General features: G+C 44.7%; 1 pseudogene; it reads right to left on the bottom strand.

The window, feature by feature from the left end:
* Positions 1–1,524: 1,524 nt before the first annotated feature.
* The window catches only part of LOC135541393 (ral GTPase-activating protein subunit beta-like), a 51,985-nt pseudogene continuing 29,626 nt past the window's right edge, over positions 1,525–23,883 (bottom strand).

The following is a 23,883-nucleotide window of genomic DNA, read 5'->3' as shown; positions in this document are numbered from 1 at the left end:
ATGCATTCATCATTGTCCGTGTTTCAGCGCATCGAAAGTTCAGATTATTTACACTTCTTACATAAGTGTCAGAAACGGACAGTTTTAACTGCACCTAATTGTGTAAGAGAACCACACAGCATAAACATGGCAATAAGTGAATCAAAATCTTTATTCGTTATATTGTGTTACATTCAATATCCAATGAGTTTGTCACGCATATAGTAAGACCAATACAAACAAGCAGATTTTGTGCCTTTCCTAACGGAGGGACAGATGAACAAAATATACTTCACACCCTCAGTATGTACACATCTTCCAACTTCATACAAGTTGATACCTTCAACATTTACAGAATAAATGAGTGGTTTCTGAGGAACGGATAAAAATCGAATTCAATTCACGTGGCACCATCGAGATTGTAGAATATTTGCAGAGCAAAATGGCAGGCTAGAGTATCAATTCAATTGAGAATTTAAATTCATTGAGGCCATTTGAAAATCAGCAATAGGTTAGACATTCCATATTCAAAACAGTTAACACTAGTAAATGGACAGCAAAAGTCATGCCTGAAGTGACATTTTACTGGCCTGGTCGCAGATCAGGTTGTGCTGGAAAGCACAAACTCTTGAAGTTGCTAACAACCCTAGGAGTTGGCTATACAGCACAAACAGATCTGGGACCAGACTAACAGTTTACTGCATTATTGATCCTCAAACACAGAACTTGTCAATTGCCAATAAGCAAGTAACCGGAAATGACAGTAATATTATTCTGGAGAAATATAAACAACTCAAGTGAGCCTTTAGCTTCCCCAGATACAGTAAGGTTTCAATAGTTAGGTACAATTCATCTTTTCCTTAACAGTCAAGAAAATGGAAATCATTCCAAAATTAAACACAAAATTAGCAATCTATGGAACGAAAGTGGAGGAAACCTTATTTCCTGAAAATATAAATGGCTCGGGTGGATCACCACGGCAAATATCATGCAGAAGAAATATAGTTCCGGATTATTTTCCATATTGTAAAAAAATAACAATAATAACGTATAAAATCTGTTTTAGACAGACCCAGTTACATACACGGGGGGTATGAACAGGACGCCAGTAGTAGCCATCCAACTCTTAATAGATCATTTTTTAAATGGCTACATAACTGTGTTTCAGCCCTGTTATGCTGTCTGGAAGTAAAATCAAGCACAAATAAAGACACTAATTGGTGAAAAAAAAAAAGAGAAGTACAACCTCTGCCACTACACACTAGTGATTTAATGCTCTGAATTTGGTTTTAGGCTGGACATAAAACAAAAAATATTATGGACACAACATGGCGGTATGTATCAGGTTCTCTAGTCTGTGAGGTCACATCTGGAATGGGATGTTAAACACAGTACTCATGACTAATCATTTTTTAAATCACCAAAGACGATCATTTTTCCAACTGTGACTATCAAAGTGAAACTCATCCTTAATATCACCAATCAATCAAAATGTATTTTTCATATATTTTTAATCTGATGGTAGAATTCAGGAGATAGATAGATATATATATATATATATCTATCTCCTGAATTCTACCATCAGATGCAGTGGATGTGAAATGCCACAGGTTTAAATGTAAATAATGCCTAAAACGAGGTCAGTTGGTTGGGAGTGCATTGAGTACAAGGACCACGGTCGCATTCATTAGGGCACATCGTAGCAAAACAATGGAAAACAAAACAAACGTTTCTCATTGGACTGATTGGAAGTTCTGGTTGACCCTCCCTTTTCATTCAGTTCGTTTAGTTCGCCTGTTTTGTAGCTTAGCTTATGAACACAACCCAGATGCCGATGAGTATAAAAAGGCTCAATCTACCTGAGATTTTAAGTAAAAGTACATTTCCACACTCTCTCACTAACTGGCACAAGTGTGCATGTGGGAAGAGAAAACCAAAATCACTAGGTAAGTCAAAAATGACCATTGACTGAAGTGAGATTTGAGTTCTGTAAATAAAAAATGTAATGTCCTTTTTTTGTTGTTGATAAAAGTACATTTCTGATGTTTTGACCGGTCTATTTTGCTCCAGACCAACATAACAACAACAACAAACACAACGTTAGATATGGTAAAATGCAAAGACCAAAGCGTTTCATAGAAAAGCAAACAGAACTGGACTTTAAAAACCACAGTGATACGGCTGTGGGAACCGGTAACAGCCATAGAGTGGAAGCCATTTTGAGTGCCGGCGGCAATCTCTTTGCCACGTCACAAGTCTAAAGTCACTGAGTATGTTCCCTCTGCTGACAGTCTGAAGCCTCGCAGCCAGGTGAGGTGAGTGCCCCAACCACAACCCATCAAAGAGTCCTTCAATTTGTCGTGTGTCTAGCAGTGGAGGCTGCTGAGGGGAGGACGGCTCACAATAATGGCTGAAACGGAGCGAATGGAATGGCTTCAAACACCTGGAAAGCATGTGTTTGATATTTTTGATACCATTCCAGCTATTCCTCACTAGTCATTATCACGAGCCCGTCCCCCCCAATTAAGGTGCCACCAACCTCCTGTGAAGTCGAGACAGAAATATAGTAAGTGGCAAATAAGCAGTGTTGTGGCGCGGGTTGGGAAAAACTAAGATGGTCAGGTGCCGTGGCTGCGGTGAGTCAGCATAGAAATAAAAATAAATTGTTGACCTCAAGTTGAATCGCAACTTGCTCATAATATACATAACAAAAAACAAAAACATTTGTTATATAGAATCTGTGCAGTCCTTGTGTCAGTCTCTCTCTGTGTGGGGGAGTGAGGTGAAAGGTGAATGTTCACCGGTTGAGGCTGCGCTCCTCTACCTCCTGGAAAAGAGAGGTGTAGAACTCGGGCTCCAGCTGCTTGTTGCGGTAGCGGTTCACCACCTCAGCGATCTTCTGTTTCCGACGCACGTGCGGCGGGTTGTACGAGTCACTCTCCAGTCGCTTCCGCCGGCACGCGTTGATTACCGTCTGTCTCACCAGGAACCCTTAGAGGAGAAAGAGAGGACCAATGGCTCAGGACTTTGGAGCTAGGTCGAGTGACTCACACACACATTTGGCAGGTGTGAAGAAGACAGACACAGTGCCACTCGTCACTGTGATGGCTAACACACACACACACACACACAAGCACCCCATCACTCCCACACTTTTTCTCTCTCACCTAGTGACCTTCTGCTGACCACCATGCCGTCCACCAGGGGGACGACCATGCTGAACTTGCCCAGGGCCCCGTGCAGGCGGATCCGGAACAGGCCAGTCCTCAGAGGGTGGATGAAGATCACCTGCACATCCTGACCTGATGACGTAGGCCTGAAAGTAGAACAGAGCAGATATAATACGCTGTCTCTGCTGCAGAGGAGCTATGAGCACCTCTTACCAGTCTGCTTTATGGAGGTCAGCCACCATCCAGCTGGCCTGGCTTTGTTCCTGTACTGTCTCTAGTTCAACCGTGCATTGCCTTGCTCCTGTATTCTGTTCTATATGCTGCCTTGGCAAGACCTCGTCCAGGCCACTGACCTACACTGCTTTGTCTCCTCAGCTAAATGAACATCACAGATAATCATACAGCCGGAAATCACTTTTGGATATCAGAGCGGCGGTAACTCACCAGCCATACGACCAGGAATACAACTTTCCCGAATTGGATCCTTTGTTCGTACCCCCCCAGGGAAATTGAACGGAGGTATATCTGACTCAGGAGGCGTGCACACCATTCGCCAGGTCTATTCAATGCTGGTCTGACCAATCGGAAACCATGCTTCAAGATTGTTTTGATCCCGCGGACTGGGGTATGTTCCAGGTAGCCTCTTGGAATAACATTGACGTATACATGGACACAGTGATTGAGTTCATCAGGAAGTGTATCGGGGATGTTGTTCCCACTGTGACTTTTGAAACCTGCCCAAACCACAAATGGTGGATAGATGGCAGCATTCACACAAAACTAAAAGAGCAAACCATCGTATATAACCATGGCAAGGTGACTGTTTGTATTTGACCATATAACCAATGTAGTTATTCCCTCTGTAAGGCGATCAAACAGGCAAAATGTCAGTATAGAGACAAAGTGGAGTCACAATTCAACAGCTCAGACACGAGACGTGTGTGTGGCAGGGTCTACAGACAATCACGAATTACAAAGGGAAACCAGCCACGTCACGGACACCAACATCTTGCTCCCAGACAAGGCTGCCAGCCGAGACAGCATCCCTAGCCGCGTCCTCAGAGCATGCGCAGACCAGCTGGCTGGAGTGTTTACGGATATATTCAATCTCTCCGTATCTCAGTCTGCTGTCCCCACTTCCTTCAAGATGTCCACCATTGTTCCTGTACCCAAGAAAGCACAAGGTAACTGAACTAAATGACTATCGCCCCAAAGCACTCACTTCTGTCAGTGCTTTGAGAGACTAGTCAAGGATTATATCACCTCTACCTTACCTGACACCCTAGAACCTTCTCAATTTGCTTACCGCCCTAATGGATCCACAGACGATGCAATCTCCATCGCACTGCACACTGCCCTATCCTATCTGGACAAGACATATACCTACGTAAGAATGCTGTTAATTGACAATAGCTCAGCCTTCAACACCATAGTACCCTCCAAGCTCATCATTAAGCTTGGAGCCCTGGGTCTGAACCCCGCCCTGTGCAGCAACTGGGTCCTGGACTTCCTGACGGGCCGATCCCCAGGTGATGAAGGTAGGAAACAACACCTCCACGTCGCTGATCCTCAACACAGGGGCACCACAAGGCTGTGTGCTCAGCCAAATCCTGTACTCCCTGTTTTCCCATGACTGGGTGGTCAAGCACACCTCCAACTCAATCATCATGTTTGCAGAAGACACGAAAGTAGTAGGCTTGATTACCAACAACTACGAGACAGCCTACAGGGAGTTGGTGAGGAAAATAACCTCACCCTCAACAAAACAAAGCAGCTGATCGTGGACTTCAGGAAACAGCAGAGGGAGCACAGCACTCCCCTATCCACATAGACGAACCCACAGTGGAGAAGGTGGAAAGCTTCAAGTTCCTCTGCGTATACATCACTGACAATCTGAAATGGTCCAACCACACAGACAGTGTGGTGAAGAAGGCGCAACAGCACCTCTTCAACCTCAGGAGGCTGAAGAAACTCGGCTTGGACCCTAAGACCCTCACAAATTTGACAGATGCACAATTGAGAGCATAATGTCAGGCTGTATCACCGCACCGCCTACAACCGCAGGGCTCTCCAGAGGGTGGTGCAGTCTGCCCAACGCATCACTGGGGATCACCGGCTTCTACGTCAAGGCCATCAGACTGTTAAATAGCCATCACAAGCCGGCTACCACACGGTTACTCAACCCTGAGAGGCTTCTGCCCTATATACATAGACTAACTGGCCACTTCAATAATGTTTACATACTGCTTTACTCATCTCATGTATTCTATTCTACTGTAATTTAGTTTACATATTTCTTAATTCCAATCTTTTACTTCTAGATGTGTGTGTGTTGTTGTGAATTATTACTGCACTGAGCTAGGAACACAAGCACTTCACTCGCAATAACATCTGATAAATATGTGTATGTGAGCAATAAAATGCAGCAAACAAATATGTAGGGTCATAAAAGCTTGATGTCGTCATTGCATGCTATGAATATGGGACCAAATACTAAACATTTGACTACTTTAAATACACTATAAGTGGATTTGTCCAAATACGTATGACACATGGGGGGGACTAAATACATAGTGCTTCGTTTCTAAAAAAGTCAAACAGATATGTTTGAAAATACCCTTGAACTGAAGGTCAGCATTATAGAACACATTTGATCTCAAATCCAAAATGCTGGAGTATAGAGCCAAATTTAAAGTTTTAGCTTCACCGTCCAAATAAATAAATTCAGAGTGTACTTTACCCTCGAGCCACACACACACACACACCACACACACACACACACTGCTCAAAAAAATAAAGGGAACACTAAAATAACACATCCTGAATGAAATATTTTTTCTTTACATCGTTGAATGTGCTGACAACAAAATCACACAAAAATTTCATTTCCATTTATAATTTATCAACCCATGGAGATCTGGATTTGGAGTCACACTCAAAATTAAAAGTGGAAAACCACACTACAGGCTGATCCAACTTTGATGTAATGTCCTTAAAACAAGTCAAAATGAGGCTCAGTAGTGTGTGTGGCCTCCACGTGCCTGTATGACCTCCCTACAACGCCTGGGCATGCTACTGATGAGGTGGCGGATGGTCTCCTCCTACGGCCTCCTCCACGTCTCCTGATGTACTGGCCTGTCTCCTGGTAGCGCCTCCATGCTCTGGACACTACGCTGACAGACACAGCAAACCTTCTTGCCACAGCTCGCATTGATGTGCCATCCTGGATGAGCTGCACTACCTGAGCCACTTGTGTGGGTTGTAGACTCAGTCTCATGCTACCACTAGAGTGAAAGCACCGCCAGCATTCAAACGTGACCAAAACATTAGGAACAAAGTGGTCTGTGACCAAAACATCAGGGGGTGTCTTGCATAGGAACTGTTGAATGGTGGTCTGTGGTCACCACCTGCAGAACCCCACCTTTATTGGGGGTGTTTAGATGCACTATTGTAAAGTGGCTGTTCCACTGGATAATTTCCACCTGTTGTCTATTCCATTTGCACAACAGCATGTGAAATTTATTGTCAATCAGTGTTGCTTCCTAAGTAGACAGTTTGATTTCACAGAAGTGTGATTGACTTGGTGTTACATTGTGCTGTTTAATTGTTCCCATTATTTTTTTCAGTGTTGACTAAAGGACAAGTGATGGATAGGGGAGTGATTTAAGACAGTGGAACCTGTCAGTTTGACGCCGTGACTAAAATGCAGTGATGGATATGTATTAGTATTGATGGATGATTTGAGACAGGCTGTTAGTGTTGACTAGTGATGGATAGGGAGTGCTTTGAGACAGGCTGTCAGAGTTGACTAGTGATGGATAGGGAGTGCTTTGAGACAGGCTGTCAGTGTTGACTAGTGATGGATAGGGAGTGATTTAAGACAGGCTGTCAGTGTTGACTAGTGATAGATAGGGAGTGATTTGAGACAGGCTGTCAGTGTTGACTAGTGATGGATAGGGAGTTGGCAGTGCAGTAACCTTGTGGATGTGCCACTGTTGGCCGTGGTCTCCACTCCAGTGCTCGTCTCTACCAGCAGGTCAGCCAGAGGAAAGTTATCTACAACACAGGAATTCGACATACATGGCAGTTCAAACTTCTCGTTGCTCACAACTTATCAAGGTGCAGTGAAATCAGTCATTTCAGAAATATGAAGACATTCCTCCAGAAAAATAAACATTTAACAACTCGTTAAGAGTTGTATCTGATAGTAAAATGTCCGTAAGGACATGTCTGTAGTTTCTACAGATCTGATACACAGTTTCTACCAATAGTACAAATATTTCATGACTAGATAAGACTTGAGTTCCGCTGAATTTCATAAAGAACCAAATGGCAGCCAAAAGAGGCCAGTTTCAGCGTGAAGCAGCAGGAAGGTAGCTTACCGATATCGTCATAGCGCTCCACCCAGACCACCAGTACTTTGGTCTCGGGGCCCATTGGAGGGATGGTCCTGCCAAGAGGCATCTTCTTAGACTTCACCGTGGGACTCTAAGGGACAGACAATAGTGGAAATCACGTGAACAAGCTAGAACAAAGAAAACTACAGGCTAAATTCCTCCTTAAAGCAGCTTTAAGGCCTCAACACAGTTGTATTTAAACCTTTGCATAGCGATCGCCATTCGCTAACCACAGCCATGTAAGTCTCGAGTCCCTGAAGGCAAGAATGAAAACCAGAAGTGCTTTAGCCCTCCAAACATGAATTGAAAATCCCCCCGGTTTAGGTCACTGATCAGGTCGGTTGGTATGAGGAAAATAATACTAGTATACTGTTCACATGTAGACACTGGTATGGTGCTGGAGAGAGCGCTAACGATGTTAAAGTGCTATAATAGTCTGCGGTGTGTCTTACCCTCTGTCCAGGGGCCACGTTGTCAGAGTGGTTGGGGAAGAGGTCCAGTGTGAGGTTGGACTGTTTCAGCAGGCTGGGCAGCAGGTCCATCTGAGAGTCTGGCTCTCCCATAGGGAAACTGTTCTCTGACGACTCCCCTACAGAAACAAAACAAAGACAAGTCTGCAACCCAAACTGCACACACTCCAGGTCACTCCTCAACATCTATAACTGGTAGAAATGATAAAATAACCTACACCTTTTCATATAACTGCCCCTTTTCTGGCCTGCAAATTGCATTTGACGAACAAATCGGTCCTAAAAGTAAACTGTACAGCACTCTGCTGAATTTTGGCATCACGATGTGGCCCGCCTCGAGACAAGATGATGCCCAGCCTGCCCTATGTAATGCCAGTTCCATAGCGGTTCTTATTAGACAGGTTCAGGTAGTCCCTCCGTGTATTAGTATGTTCTCTCTGTTAAGTGCCGAATGAATACCACCCTGCTTAATGGCTACTGAATGAATACCACCCTGCTTAATGGCTACCTAATACAATTACAACGCTCCACAACACTATCTAATATAATTACAACGCTCTAGAAAAGAAAGAAGATTTGTAGAACAAATGAGGGGCAATCCATAAAGACACAGTGGGGATTTCCTTACGGAGAACAGCGGCTTTGGGATCCATGAGAAACAAAGAGAAAGATGAGGAGAGAATAGAAAAAGTGAAGGCTTAAAAAGAGAGATGAAGAATGTACTGTAGAGAAAATAAGACAGGAGGATTGGAAACTGGGATGAGGATTGGAAACTGGGATGAGGAGTGAGAGAAAAGCAATGAGAAGTGAAGATGGGAGAGGGATGAGGCCCACCGGTGGACTCTGTGAGCGAGGGAACGACGAAGGCAATTTCGGTCAAGGCGTCTGCATAGTACAGCACCCGCTTCTCTCCGTTGAACACGCCCCCACCCGTGTCTCCCAGGGTGACCATGTCATCTGTGGGGACAGAGAACAACTTCCTTACTACTGTATAAAAAATAAATAAAAAAATTCAATAGAAAAAAATATATATATATATTAATGATTTGGCACGATAATGTGAAAAAAGTATAGAAGCCCTTGGGGGTAGGGCTGGTTGGGTGGGGTCTACCTCCCACCTGGTGGGTTGCTGTCTACGTTATTGTTGTTGTTGTTGTTCTTGTTGATGGACCAGCTGGTGTAGACACTGCCTGTCCAGCCCGGGTGCTGCCCCACCTCCACGGACCAGCCCAGCGACAGCAGGAACTCCAGGAAGTGGTGCTGCACGTTGGAGCTAGACTCCACGTTCCTCAGGATCTGAGTGATAGAGACAGACAGAAATGGAAATGAATGGTCAAGTCTGGTCTATAAATTATTTTACAGGGTCCAAAACTATTTTAAACTTTTTTAAAAGTGTATTCTCCTCGAGACAGATTTTTTTTTAATCACTTTACAAAAACGACCAACTCAGCAGACAGACCCCCATCTTGACATATTCAAATTTCTACACACTTGGCAAAACCAACAGATAATAAATTACCTGATATGAACTGGATAATATTAGGGAGCATTTTGCGTCAGACTCTCTGTAATATCAGTGATAAATCCAGATAGTAACTCCCCTTTAACCCTGTTGATTGCCCTCCCCTTTAACCCCGTTGATTGCCCTCCCCTTTAACCCCGTTGATTGCCCTCCCCTTTAACCCCGTTGATTGCCCTCCCCTTTAACCCCGTTGATTGCCCTCCCCTTTAACCCCGTTGAACAGTCACCTCCTGGCTGCTCTTCTGGCCAGCCTTCATGTAGAAGAGGAAGACTGTGTCACAGGGCCGGCAGGGCAGCAGGTCCAGGTAGCTCATGTCATCAAAGAAGCCAGGCAACCCAGAGTCCAGTGCAATCAGGTGGGGAGGTAGGCGACTGTTGCCGGGCTCCTGGAGGGCAGGAAACAAAGTTAAATGTGATTGGCTGGTTTAAATCAGCAGATTTAAGGGCCAGTTTAACTGCGCTATTAGTTTGACTATATTTTGCTACCATATGATAACCCATGTCATCAAATGATCTATACAGGGTTTCAACTTAATTACATCTTGCAGGGTTGATTGCATGCTTTCCTGCTAATACTTTCAAGGATCCTTGAAGTAGTCACTGATCTAACATGATTGGATAGGTTAAAGCAGAAGGTTCCACTACATGCATGTCACGTACCTTTTCTGTTTCAAAACCGACCCATTCTTTCCTCTCCTCTCCCCTTCCTTGACTTGTTCCCCTCCACTCCTCCCTCTCCTTTCCTCTCCACTCCACTCCCCTCCACATCCCCCTCCACCCTCTTCTCCCCTCCTCATCCCCCTCCCTTACCTTGTTCCCCTCCACCCCTCCCTCGCCTTGTTTCCCTCGACTCTTCCCTCTCTCGCCTTTTTCTCCTCCACTCTTCCCTCTCCCCGTTCCCCTCCTTTCCTACCCCCCCCCCTCCCTCCCCCTCCCTTCCTTCTATTCCCACAGTACCTTGAGAGCCTCCAGCGACAGGAAGCCAAAGTGCGACAGGAAAAGGCGGGCGGTCTGGAACTCTTGAGAGGGCGGTGGGGGCTTGCAGTCCGTCAGCGGGTCTGGGAAGCTCTTGTTGCACCAGCGCTCCTCACTGCTGTGCTCCAGTGTTGTTTCATACTCAGTCTGCTTGGCCATCACACCACACAGCTTGTTGTGCTGCATCTCCAGCTGAGAAAGAGAGGGCAGATAGAGGCGGCAGGATGATGTTGCCTATTGACATTTGAGAAGGTCAGTTTTGTTTATGCGTTTCCTCTCAAAATGGTGGTTAGGAGAGGGTAAGCACTGATCCAGGATCTGTGTCAAAGGACATATGAGCTGCCTGGAGTGGGATCCTGTGGTGTAGTTCATTCTGAACAAGAACTTATTGTAGCAGTAGAAAATAGTATTAGTAGAGGGCACTGCATTGCAGTACTAGCTGTGCCACCAGAGACTGTGGGGACGAGCCCAGGCTCTGTCGCAGCCGGCCGCGACCGGGAGGTCCGTGTGGCGACGCACAATTGGCCTAGCGTCGTCCGGGTTAGGGAGGGTTTGGCCGGTAGGGATATCCTTGTCTAATCGCGCACTAGCGACTCCTATGGCGGGCCGGGCGCAGTGTACGCTAACCAAGGTCGCCAGGCGCACGGTGTTTCCTCCGACACATTGATGCGGCTGGGTTCCGGGTTGGATGTGCGCTGTGTTAAGAAGCAGTGCGGCTTGGTTGGGTTGTGTTTCGGAGGGAGGACGCATGGCTTTCGACCGTCGTCTCCCCCTAGCCCGTACGGGAGTTGTAGCGATGAGACAAGTAATTACTAACAATTGGATACCTTGAAATTGGGGAGAAAAGGGGGTAAAAAAATAAAAATAAAATAGTAGTAGTCGTCATGGTTGAAGGCCATACCATACAAGATCACTCCCAGGACAAATAAGGCATTTGAGTTGTGCTAGCGAGTCCCATTGCATAATTACATATACCCAATCACATCAAACCACACACCCAATCCCCTCATCAAAACCACCCCTGAAACACCCACACACCTAACATGAACAAATCTTCACAAAACCCTCATACTCCCACAAAACCAATACAGTGCACACCCAATCCCTAGCCCCCAAATATAAACAACTAACTTCAAAACCTTTTTTTCCCAGCATGAATTATATGCATTAGTGAAACATGTCCGTTTGTGTGAGGACATCTCCCGCCCAGATCACTGTCCTTCAGCGTTGTACGTGTTACGAAGAGTTCGGCTTGTCAGTTGAGAAACATTGCATTCCACAAGTCATTTTCAGATAGACACCGATTCATTGACGTGGAGGAGAATAACAGTCTAAAGTGAGCCTACATTTTGTTTATCATTTATATGTGTGAGGACATCTCCCGCCCAGATCACTGTCCTTCAGCGTTGTACGTGTTACGAAGAGTTCGGCTTGTCAGTTGAGAAACATTGCATTCCACAAGTCATTTTCAGATAGACACCGATTCATTGACGTGGAGGAGAATAACAGTCTAAAGTGAGCCTACATTTTGTTTATCATTTATATGCTCGTTGTACAAAGTGCCCCATCTGGGCCATATTCCTTAAGCTGACCTTGGATCCATCTTTTATTTATTCATTAATAATAGGGGGACCAGATCCCAGATACCCGTTTTGAGGCGCTTTGTAAACACAGACCCTGGCTGATGAGAACACTACCTCTACTCTGCAATACAATCCTCATTAGGGCCAGTGGCAGCAGGGTAGCCTAGTGGTTAGAGTGTTGGACAAGTAACTGGAAGGATGCAAGTTCAAACCCCCGAGCTGACAAGGTACAAATCTGTTGTCCTGCCGCTGAACAGGCAGTTAACCAACTGTTCCTAGGCCGTCATTGAAAATAAGAATTTGTTCTTAACTGACTTGCCTAGTAAAATAAAAAGGTAAAAAAAAAAAAAAAGGGGGCAAATGACACAATTATTCTAACATGGACGGACCACCGATGCAAACCTACCTCCTCATCTACAATATCGTGCAGGTCTGGAATGCTTAGGTCCGCTTTCACAAATGGAATTTTGTCCACTTCTTCAGGGAAGGGTCTGTGTTTGATGTTGAACCGGATCCCCACATCATTTTTGGGAGTGGGCCGGCTCTCTGGGACAAACACCTGCTACAGAAAGAAAAGAAGGGAAGAGAAAGGAGAGATGAGAGAGACACATACCCCTGAGAAAGGAGCTGGGAAGACTCAACAAGAAACATGAGCTGACATCTGATCATTTAGCATGGTTAAAAGCTCTACAATGAATATCAATGCCCTGACGCAGACATGTTTTCACCAAAACAGGTCTGGGACCAACATCAGGAATCATTGTTCATTTTGAATGAGAATATTGCACTACTTGACATTACTAGTGTCTCATTAAAGCTTTGTGAAAAAAGCTGCTTTATAACAATGGAGTTTCTAGTTAAAATTAGATGTTAATGTAAACCTGGACACTAATAGAAATGTAGTGACCATATCACCATAACAAATCTAAAGGGTTATCTACCATGTGTTACCTTGTGGCTGGCGCGGGCCTCCCTGGGCTGATGGAAGAGCTGCATAATGATCTACCATGTGTTGCCTTGTGGCTGGCGCGGGCCTCCCTGGGCTGATGGAAGAGCTGCCTAATGAATCTAAAGGGTTATCTATTGTGTGTTACCTTGTGGCTGGTGCGGGCCTCCCTGGGCTGATGGAAGAGCTGCCTAATGAATCTAAAGGGTTATCTATTGTGTGTTACCTTGTGGCTGGCGCGGGCCTCCCTGGGCTGATGGAAGAGCTGCATGGTCCAGGCGTGTCTCCCGGACATCCCCCTGATCAACATGGTCACGGACGGACAGGGATCTGCTGACACACACACACACAAACCAGGTCAAAAGGGTCTTTCTCATTCGACACCATACAGAAGACAGACAAACTGGGGGGAGTGGACTTTGTTTTTTGTTGCTAAAAGTTGAAAAATGTTTAAGTTGCATGTTCTAATGAAAACGACCCAAGACTAATTCTTATTAGCTATCAGTCTGGTATCAGTGAACATGTTGAGGACTGATAACAGATGGGAGGATAACTGACAGCTTGTAGAGGATAACTGACAGCATGTTGAGGATAACTGACAGCATGTTGAGGATAACTGACAGCATGTTGAGGATAACTGACTCTGTTCGTTGCCCATCGGCTGCTCCAGCATGGCCAGGATGACAGAGTTGTCCAGGACAAAGTAGCGAAAGTTCTTGTGACTGGTGGAGGTCAGCCTGGAGTACTTGATCAGGGTGTCCTCGTTCAGCAGGCTGCAGGGGGAGGCGGGGCCACTAGGCGACGGGAACGCCCCCAGGACTTGCATTATACTGTCAGGGAGCGCAAAGAGAGGGTTTCCACTAGTTACCACAGCCACGAAGTAAAAATGAGCTAAATCATTAAAATGTAGAAAACAAAAATGTGCTTTTTGGTCTTAATTTAAAGGTTAGGTGTAAGGTTATCAGTGTGGTTAATCTTAGGTTTGAAATCACATTAAGAAGAGAAACTAGAAATAGGCGGGGTTTAAGACTCTGTGGCTACTAGTGACTCCAGATGTGCAGTACTGACAGGGAGAGTAAAGAGGATGAGGAGTGACTTCAGAGCTACTGGGAGGAGGACGGCTCGTAATAAATGGCCAGAACGGAGCCAATGGAATGGAATCAAACACCTGGAAACCATTCCACTAATTCCGCTCCTGTCATTACCATGAGCCCGTTTTCCCCAATGAAGGTGCCACCAACATCCTTTGTTCCAGAGGTACAGTGCATTGGAAAGATAGAAAGGATATACGAGGCAGAAATCCCCACTATAATACATTTCAAACACTGAATAGTACACTGCTCAAAAAAATAAAGGGAACACTAAAATAACACATCCTAGATCTGAATGAATGAAATATTCTTATTAAATACTTTTTTCTTTACATAGTTGAATGTGCTGACAACAAAATCTCACAAAAATGATCAATGGAAATCAAATTTATCAACCCATGGAGGTCTGGATTTGGAGTCACACTCAAAATTAAAGTGGAAAACCACACTACAGGCTGATCCAACTTTGATGTAATGTCCTTAAAACAAGTCAAAATGAGGCTTGGTCGTGTGTGTGGCCTCCACGTGCCTGTATGACTTCCCTACAACGCCTGGGCATGCTCCTGATGAGGTGGTGGATGATCTCCTGAGGGATCTCCTCCCAGACCTGGACTAAAGCATCCGCCAACTCCTGGACAGTCTGTGGTGCAACGTGGCGTTGGTGGATGGAGCGAGACATGATGTCCCAGATGTGCTCAATTGGATTCAGGTCTGGGGAACGGTCGGGCCAGTCCATAGCATCAATGCCTTCCTCTTGCAGGAACTTCTGACACACTCCAGACACATGAGGTCCAGCATTGTCTTGCATTATGAGGAACCCAGGGCCAACCGCACCAGCATATGGTCTCACAAGGGGTCTGAGGATCTCATCTCGGAACCTAATGCCAGTCAGGCTACCTCTGGCGAGCACATGGAGGGCTGTGCGGCCCCCCAAAGAAATGCCACCCCACACCATTTATTTTTTATTTTTAAACCTTTATTTTACTAGGCAAGTCAGTTAAGAACAAATTCTTATTTTCAATGACGGCCTAGGAACAGTGGGTTAACAGCCTGTTCAGGGGCAGAACGACAGATTTGTACCTTGTCAGCTCGGGGATTCAAACTTGCAACCTTTCGGTTACTAGTCCAACGCTCTAATCACTAGGCTACCCTGCCACCATGACTGACCCACCGCCAAACCGGTCATGCTGGAGGATGTTGCAGGCAGCAGAACGTTCTCCACGGTGTTTCCAGACTGTCATATGTGCTCAGTATGAACCTGCTTTCATCTGTGAAGAGCACAGGGCGCCAGTGGCGAATTTGCCAATCTTGGTGTTCTCTGGCAAATGCCAAACGTCCTGCACGGTGTTGGGCTATAAGCACAACCCCCACCTGTGGACGTCGGGCCCTCATACAACCCTCATGGAGTCTGTTTCTGACCGTTTGAGCAGACACATGCACATTGGTGGCCTGCTGGAGGTCATTTTGCAGGGCTCTGGCAGTGCTCCTCCTTGCACAAAGGCGGAGGTAGCGGTCCTGCTGCTGGGTTGTTGCCCTCCTACGGCCTCCTCCACGTCTCCTGATGTACTGGCCTGTCTCCTGGTAGCACCTCCATGCTCTGGACACTACGCTGACAGAAACAGCAAACCTTCTTGCCACAGCTCGCATTGATGTGCCATCCTGGATGAGCTGCACTACCTGAGCCACTTTGTGGGTTGTGGACTCAGTCTCATGCTACACCACTAGAGTGAAAGCACCGCCAGCATTCAAAACATCAGCCAGGACGCATAGGAACTGAGAAGTGGTCTGTGGTCACCACCTGCAGAACCACTCCTTTATTGGGGGTGTCTTGCTAATTGCCACCTGTTGTCTATTCCATTTGCACAACAGCATGTGAAATTTATTGTCAATCAGTGTTGCTTCCTAAGTGGACAGTTTGATTTCACAGAAGTGTGATTGACTTGGAGTTACATTGTGCTGTTTAATTGTTCCCATTATTTTTTTGAGCAGTGTATATGAATAAACATGTAAACCCTGAATAAAGTGGATTAGTCAACGTATTTTGTAATTAGACAAATACTTCAGGTAAAATGGTTGCAAACAATTAAAAGCTACGGTCTGATTGGTATATACATTTTTGGACTTAAATGATTGATAGTCGTTGATCGTGGGACAATACTACAAATAAATGCCTTGTGAGCTTAGTTAAACTCTTTCGCTCAGCAGAACCCCAAAAATAAAGGTTGTTTTACTCCATTGTTTGCCAACAATGTATTTGTAAACGAACACAGTATAGCTTCTAAAACATCTTATTTTCTTCAGTCTCATCCTTCAGCTGATTACCAAAACAAGTGGTAGGGTGACCGACTCCTTTAAAGAGAGAGACTTTAAACAAAGTAAAAGGTTTCAATTTCCCCATGTCCTTATAACACCTCATATCTTTAACATTTGTTCTGTTACATCACACATAGTCGTTGGCGATGTTCTCAAAACGTTCCACTGATTACACCTGTTCCATGTATTGGTTCACTAAGACCAGTGTTGAAAATAGAAGGGGACTGAGCCTAATAGACTACATTAGTTCTGAAGAGGCATCGTTTCAGAATGAGGGATGCTGTATCTCTACTGGTGTTGCTGTTCTGTCTGTCTGGGGAATGGGGAGAGTGGAGGGGTCAGAGAGAATGACATTACTCAACAGGGTCAGAGTGAAGGGGGAGAGAGCAGGGACATCTGGACTGAGCTGAAGGAGCGGAGAGACATGGTGGTGGATCTGAGGAACACGGGGACCAGACTGACAGCCAGTGAGAGCCATGTGGAGGACCAGAGTGTGGAGCTGAAGGTCACTAATAATGAACTGCAGGCCTCCCGAGTGGCGCAGTGGTCTAAGGCACTGCATCACAGTGCGAGCTGTGCCACTAGAGATCCTGGTTCGAGTCCAGGCTCTATCGCAGTCGGCCTCAACCGGAAGACCCATGTGGCGGCGCACAATTGGCCCAGTGTCGCCCGGGTTAGGGGAGTGTTTGGCCGGCAGGGATGCCATCGCGCACGAGCAACTCCTGTGGCGGGCCTGTCGCAATGCACACTGACACAGTCGCCAGTTGTACGGTGTTTCCTCCGACACATTGGTGTGGCTGGCTTCCGGGTTAAGAGGGCATTGTGTCAAGAAGCAGTGCAGCTTGGTTGAGTTGAGTTTCGGAGGATGCACGGATCTTGACCTTCGCCTCTCGAATCCCTAAGGGAGTTGCAGCGATGGGACAAGATTGTAACTACCAATTGGATACCACGAAAAATGGGGAGTAAAAGGGTAAAAAAAAAATAAAATAATCTAAAAACAAATAATAGGAAAAAAAAAAATCTAGATGAACTGCAGTTCCACAAGAACAAGGTGGAGGAACTGGAAAGAGAGAACACAGGTATAGTGGGGCAGCTACTTACTTTAGCACTGGGATTTAAGATTAGGAAAACAGTGGTGTGTTGAATTCATGAAAACTGTTTCCAGAGCGACAGCCAGGTGGAGGAACTGGAGACACAAAGCATGTATGAACAGCACCCTGTAAAGCCTTTTAATCTATGAACTAGATTATAAATGTCTACACTATTTGTGATTAATATATTGTGATAGTAGTAGTCGATGTCACTAATACTAGGTAGGCCCAGAGGCAGTGGGTAGGCCTATGTAAATGTGATGTGACTAGAATTGTTTTATGACTTTAATTATCCCCATGTAGCATATTTAAACAATGATCAATATGGTTCTGTATCTTTCAGCCTTAGGGGTAAGGTGTATAATCAAACAATCTGGTGTATAATGTGAAGGTACAGAGCATTTGGAAAGTCTTCAGACCTGGACTTTTACACATTTTGTTACATTTACAGCCTTATTCTAAAATGGATTAGCATTTTTTTTTTCATCAATCCACACACACACACACAAAAAATAAATACCTTATTCAGACCTTTTGCTATGAGACTCGAAATTGAGCAATCGGGGGAGAAGGTCATTTGTCAGGGATATGACCAAGAACCCAATGGTCACTGACAGAGCTCCAGAGTTCCTCTGTGGAGATGGGAGAACCTTCCAGAAGGACAACCATCTCTGCAGCACTCCACCAATCAGGCATTTATGGTAGAGTGGCCATGACTGTCCACATGGAGTTCGCCAAAAGGCACCTAAAGGACTCAGACCATGAGAAAGAAGATTCTCTGGTCTGATGAAACCAAGAATGAACTTTTTTGCCTGAATGCCAAGTGTCACGTCTGGAGGAAACCTGGCACTATCCCTACGGTGAAGCATGGTGGTGGCAGCATCATGCTGTGGGGATGTTTTTCAGTGGCAGGGACTGGGAGACTAGTCAGGATCGAGGGAAAGATGAACAGAGCAAAGTACAGAAAGATCCTTGATAAAAAAATAATAACTTGCTCCAGAGCGCTCAGGACCTCAGGCTGGGACAAAGGTTCACCTTCCAACAGGATAACAACCCTAAGCACACAGCCAAGACAGCGCAGAAGTGGCTTCGGGACAAGTCTCTGAATGTCCTTGAGTGACCCAGCCAGAGCCCGGACATAAACTCGATCGAACATCTCTGGAGAGACCTGAAAATAGCTGTGCAGCGACGCTTCTCATCCAACCTGACAGAGCTTGAGAGGATCTGCAGAGAAGAATGGGAGAAACTCCCCAAATACAGGTGACAAGCTTATAGCATCATACCCAAGAAGACTCGAGGCTGTAACCGTTGCCAAAGGTGCTCCAACAAAGTACTGAGTAAAGGGTCTGAATAGTTACGTAAATATACTTTCAGTTTTGTATTTATAAATTAGTAAACACTTCTAAAAACCTGTTGTTGCTTTGCCGTCATTATGGGGTAGGGTGTGTAGATTGATTTAAATGTCCCCCCCCCCCTCAATTTTAGAATAAGGCTGTCACGTAAAGAAATGTGGAAAAAGTCAAGGGGTCTGAATACTTTCCAAATGCACTGCATACACCCCTTCAAATTAGTGGATTCAGCCATTTCAGCCACACCCGTTGCTGAAAGGTATATAAAACGGAGCACACAGCCATGCTGTCTCCATAGACAAACATTGGCAGTAGAATGGCTTTACTGAAGAGCTCAGTGACTTTTCACGTGGCACCGTCATAGGATGACACCTTTCCAACAAGTCAGTTTGTCAAATTTCTGCCCTTGTCAACTTTAAGTGATGTTATTGTGAAGTGGAAATGTCGAGGAGCAATAATGGCTTAGCCGCAAAGTGGTAGGCCAACACATGCTCGCTGAAGAGTGTAAAAATAGTTTGTCTGCGGTTGCAACACTTACTACAGAGTTCCAAACTTCTTCTGGAAACAACATCAGCACAATAACTGTTCGTCAGGAGCTTCATGAAATGGGTTTCCATGGCTGAGCTGCTGCACACAAGCCTAAGATCATGTTATGCCAAGCGTCAACTGGAGTGGTGTAACCAAAAAATAAATGCATAGTGCAAACTAACGCATGGTGGAGGAGGAATAATGGTTTGTGGTTGTTTTTCATGGTTCGGGCTTGGCCCCTTATTGCCAGTGAAGGGAAATCTTAATGCTACAGAATACAATGACATTCTAGACAATTCTGTACCTCCAACTTTGTGGCAACAGGTTGGGGAAGGCCCTTTCTTGTTTCAGCATGACAATGCACCCATGCACAAAGCAAGGTCCAAACAGAAATGGTTTGTTGCGATCGGTGTGGAAGAGCTTGACTGGCATGCACAGAGCCCTGACCTCAATCCCATCGAACACCTTTGGGAAGAATTGGAACGCCGATTGCGAGCCAGGCCTAATCGCCCAACATCAGTACCCGGCCTCACTAATGCTCGAGGCTGAATGGATGCATTCAACTAAAATCATAATGAAAAACAAATTGTCAATACCTTCAAACCACAAACTGAATTTCAATGAATTCTCTTAACTGTTGAAATGGAATTGCCCTAAACGCCTCTACTGTGGATTGAATTGAATTGTGGTTTACCGCCACCTGCTGGTGTACTATGGTATTACCATAAAGTCCCCCCATCAACATGTTGACCTCCACCTTTGCATATGAATCCCTGATCACAGTCAATATCAAGGACTAGTAAATATGTATGGAACTCAGAGATGCAAAGCAGACTCCTTATTCTGCTATGCATAATGCAAAGAATGAACATCTTCCAAATAACTGATTCTCAGGAGAAGGGGCCTCGATCCTTCCATTGCCATTTTGTACCTTTTCACTAAAGGTGCATCTTCCATATTTTATAGTGAGTGGATCAATGTATCACTGAATTACCACGACATCCAGGCTCCAATAAGTGTGGAGACTGCATTACCACGACATCCAGGTTCCAATAGGTGTGGAGACTGCATAACCACGACATCCAGGCTCCAATAGGTGTGGATACTGCATTACCACAATATCCAGGCTCCAATAGGTGTGATATCAAGGCTCCAATAGGTGTGGATACTGCATTAACACAATATTCAGGCCTCAATAGCTCTGGAGAGTGTATTTCCACGATATCCAGGCGTCAATAGCTGTGGATACTGCATTACCACGACATCCAGGCTCCAATAGGTGTGGAGACTGTATAACCACAACATCCAGGCTCCAATAGGTGTGATATCAAGGCTCCCAATAGGTGTGGATACTGCATTACCACGATATCCAGGCTCCAATAGGTGTGGATACTGCATTACCACGATATCCAGGTTCCAATAGCTGTGGAGACTGCATTACCACGATATCCAGGCTCCAATAGGTGTGGATACTGCATTACCACGATATCCAGGCTCCAATAGGTGTGGATACTGCATTACCACGATATCCAGGCTCCAATAGCTGTGGAGACTGCATTACCACGATATCCAGGCTCCAATGTGTGGATCGTGCATACAGCCCAACAAGACGTAAATAAACATGGATACTGCATACAGCCAGTGGTGTAAAGTCCTTAAGTACAACTTTTACTTCAAAACATTCAGAGAGAAAATTATGTACTTTTTACTACATTTTCCCTGACACCCAAAAGTATTAATTTTTAATGCTTAGCAGGACAGTAAAATTCCCTAATTCATACACGTACCAAGAGAACATCCCTGGTCATCCCTACTGCCTCTGATCTGGACTCACTAAACACATGCTTAATTTGTAACTGATGACTGAGTGTTGGAGTTTGCCCCTGGCTATCTGTAAATAACATTTAAAAGGGCAAATTGTGCCATCTGGTTTGCCTAATAAAAGGAATTTGAAATTATATATACTTCTACTTTTGATACTTAAGCATATTTGGGCAATTACATTTACTTGTTATACTAAAGTATGTTTAAAACCAAATACTTTGACTTCTACTGGATGACTTTCACTTTTACTTGAATCATTTTCTGTTAAGTTATCTTTACTTTTACTACAGTATGACAAGTGGCTCCTTTCCCACTAATGCATGATTCCCAACAAGGTATAAATAGGTGTGGATTCTGCATGATTCCCAACAAGGTATAAATAGGTGTGGATACTGCATGATGCCCAACAAGGTATAAATAGGTGTGGATTCTGCATGATTCCCAACAAGGTATAAATAGGTGTGGATACTGCACGATGCCCAACAAGGTATAAATAGGTGTGGATACTGCATGATTCCCAACAAGGTATAAATAGGTGTTGATTCTGCATGATTCCCAACAAGGTATAAATAGGTGTGGATTCTGCATGATTCAACAGGTGTGGATTCAATGATTATAAATAGGTGTGGATTCTGCATGATGCCCAACAAGGTATAAATAGGTGTGGATTCTGCATGATTCCCAACAAGGTATAAATAGGTGTGGATTCTGCACAATGCCCAACAAGGTATAAATAGGTGTGGATACTGCATATAACCCAATGGCTTTGACGAAGTAAGACATTTGCGAACAAAGTTATTGTAACTAAAAACTTTATAGCGCCAAAACATGGTTAAAACTATAATTTCGACCTCAGAGGTCCACAAAAACAAGAGGCGTGGGACGGCCATTTTAGTTTAGCTAAAGGGGCAATATGCTGTTTAAACAACAAAGCAATGAAACCAAAACTTTTGGTTGGGGCCTGAGAAAAGAAATCACTCTCAAATTCATAAAACAGAGCTATGGATGCAAGGACTGACCATCCATAAAACCCAAACATGTTTTGAGGCTCTACAGAAAGTAGTCCCTGTACGTAAACCCATCTAAATTTAGGGCAGCCATGTTTTGAGAGCAAAAGCAACACTATTGCAGTTGCCCATAGGTATATATTTCGACAAATCTGCAGTAGCAAATATGATTTACATACTCACCAGGGAAGAGCCCATTATGTTATCGACAGGAAACTGTGACAGACCAATCAGGACTCATCTCTTGGCATGTCCAATCACCCCGTATATCTTAGCCAATCATGACTAGCCAGGAAGGATCCTTTCTATCTTCCTGTATAGCAGATTCCTTTCTCCTTGGTTAAACTAGGCTCATCATTTAATAACATTTATATATTTATGGATCCCATACAAGTTTGTAATTAAGGCACATGAAAGTTCTCATGTTCAAGAACGCATTTATGGGGGGGGGATGAATGAAGTAGGAACTGGCATCAAACGCCTCAAAACTTGTAACATATATCATTAGGTCCAAAAACGGATGTACCAATCACAGATTGCCCATTAAAGAGAGCACCAAAAGGTAATGCAGCTTAATAATAATCTTTCCCTAAAGAACCATTACTCCTCTCAGGTGGCCCTCACCATGACAGGGTGGCCTCAGCAGCATCCTTCACCCTCATGGAGGCCGGGTTGTGCTCCTTGTCCCCTTTGTAACGCACTTCCTGGTCACCCGTCTTGGACTTGCTGCCCGATATGCCCAGTTCCACGATCTCCAGGACCTCTATCAAACAGTCCTGCAACAAAACACTATGTCATTGCATGGCACAAAAGTCACCTTGTGAGTTTAGAGTGTTCATATAAGTCAGAGAGAACACATAAAATTCAAATTAAATCACGCAACAATGTCAAACGTAGGATTTGTGACCATTTGAACAAAGGAAGATTTGACCTACACTTTTCAAAATTCAAGAAAAGGTTATATTTGCTTCATTAGCGATAAACTGTGTGAAGTCCAAAAGGTGGCCGGTCATAAATATGGCAGCCTCCATGCACTACCACAAATGCCTTGTTTTCGAAGTTTGCTGTATTGCAGCTTGCTCTCCGTTACTCTTTTGCATCTGCATTAGCACGTTATACATGATCGCAACTGTAGTTCACAGACGCAAGCAATTTCAAACAGTAGATGGAGCTGATTTCTTCCATCTTTATGTACCTTGGTTATTCTCAGATGGACAGAACAGTAGGAACACAGATTAAGCCCCATCCTGGATCAAAACACACTCAAAATCAATAAAGAAGGAAATAGCAACCTGAGTAATTGTGGATCAAATGCCTTTGAATCATTTGTTATTAAGATGGCTTTTTAGTCCAGTAGCCTAGTGGGCTTAATCTGGGAGACCATCCCCAGTAGTAGTCCAGATAGAATGTGTTGTGGTCCCTTCTACCTTTTCATTGAGCATGTCAGGGTGTTCTGTCAGCCACACACACAGACACTGGAAGGCTGCCACGATCATAGAGTGGAGGTCTCTGGAGTGGAGGGGGGCAGGCCGGCTGCACTGGTACACGATGTAACCACACACCGAGCTGACCGCACGTTTACGGTCTGCAGACTCCACACTCGTCCTCACCTGAGGAGGAAGGAGAGCCAGCAGTGTT

The sequence above is a fragment of the Oncorhynchus masou genome, chromosome 6, assembly GCF_036934945.1.
Source record: "Oncorhynchus masou masou isolate Uvic2021 chromosome 6, UVic_Omas_1.1, whole genome shotgun sequence".
Classification (NCBI taxonomy): domain Eukaryota; kingdom Metazoa; phylum Chordata; class Actinopteri; order Salmoniformes; family Salmonidae; genus Oncorhynchus; species Oncorhynchus masou.
This window is presented reverse-complemented; position numbering and strand designations above follow the sequence as displayed.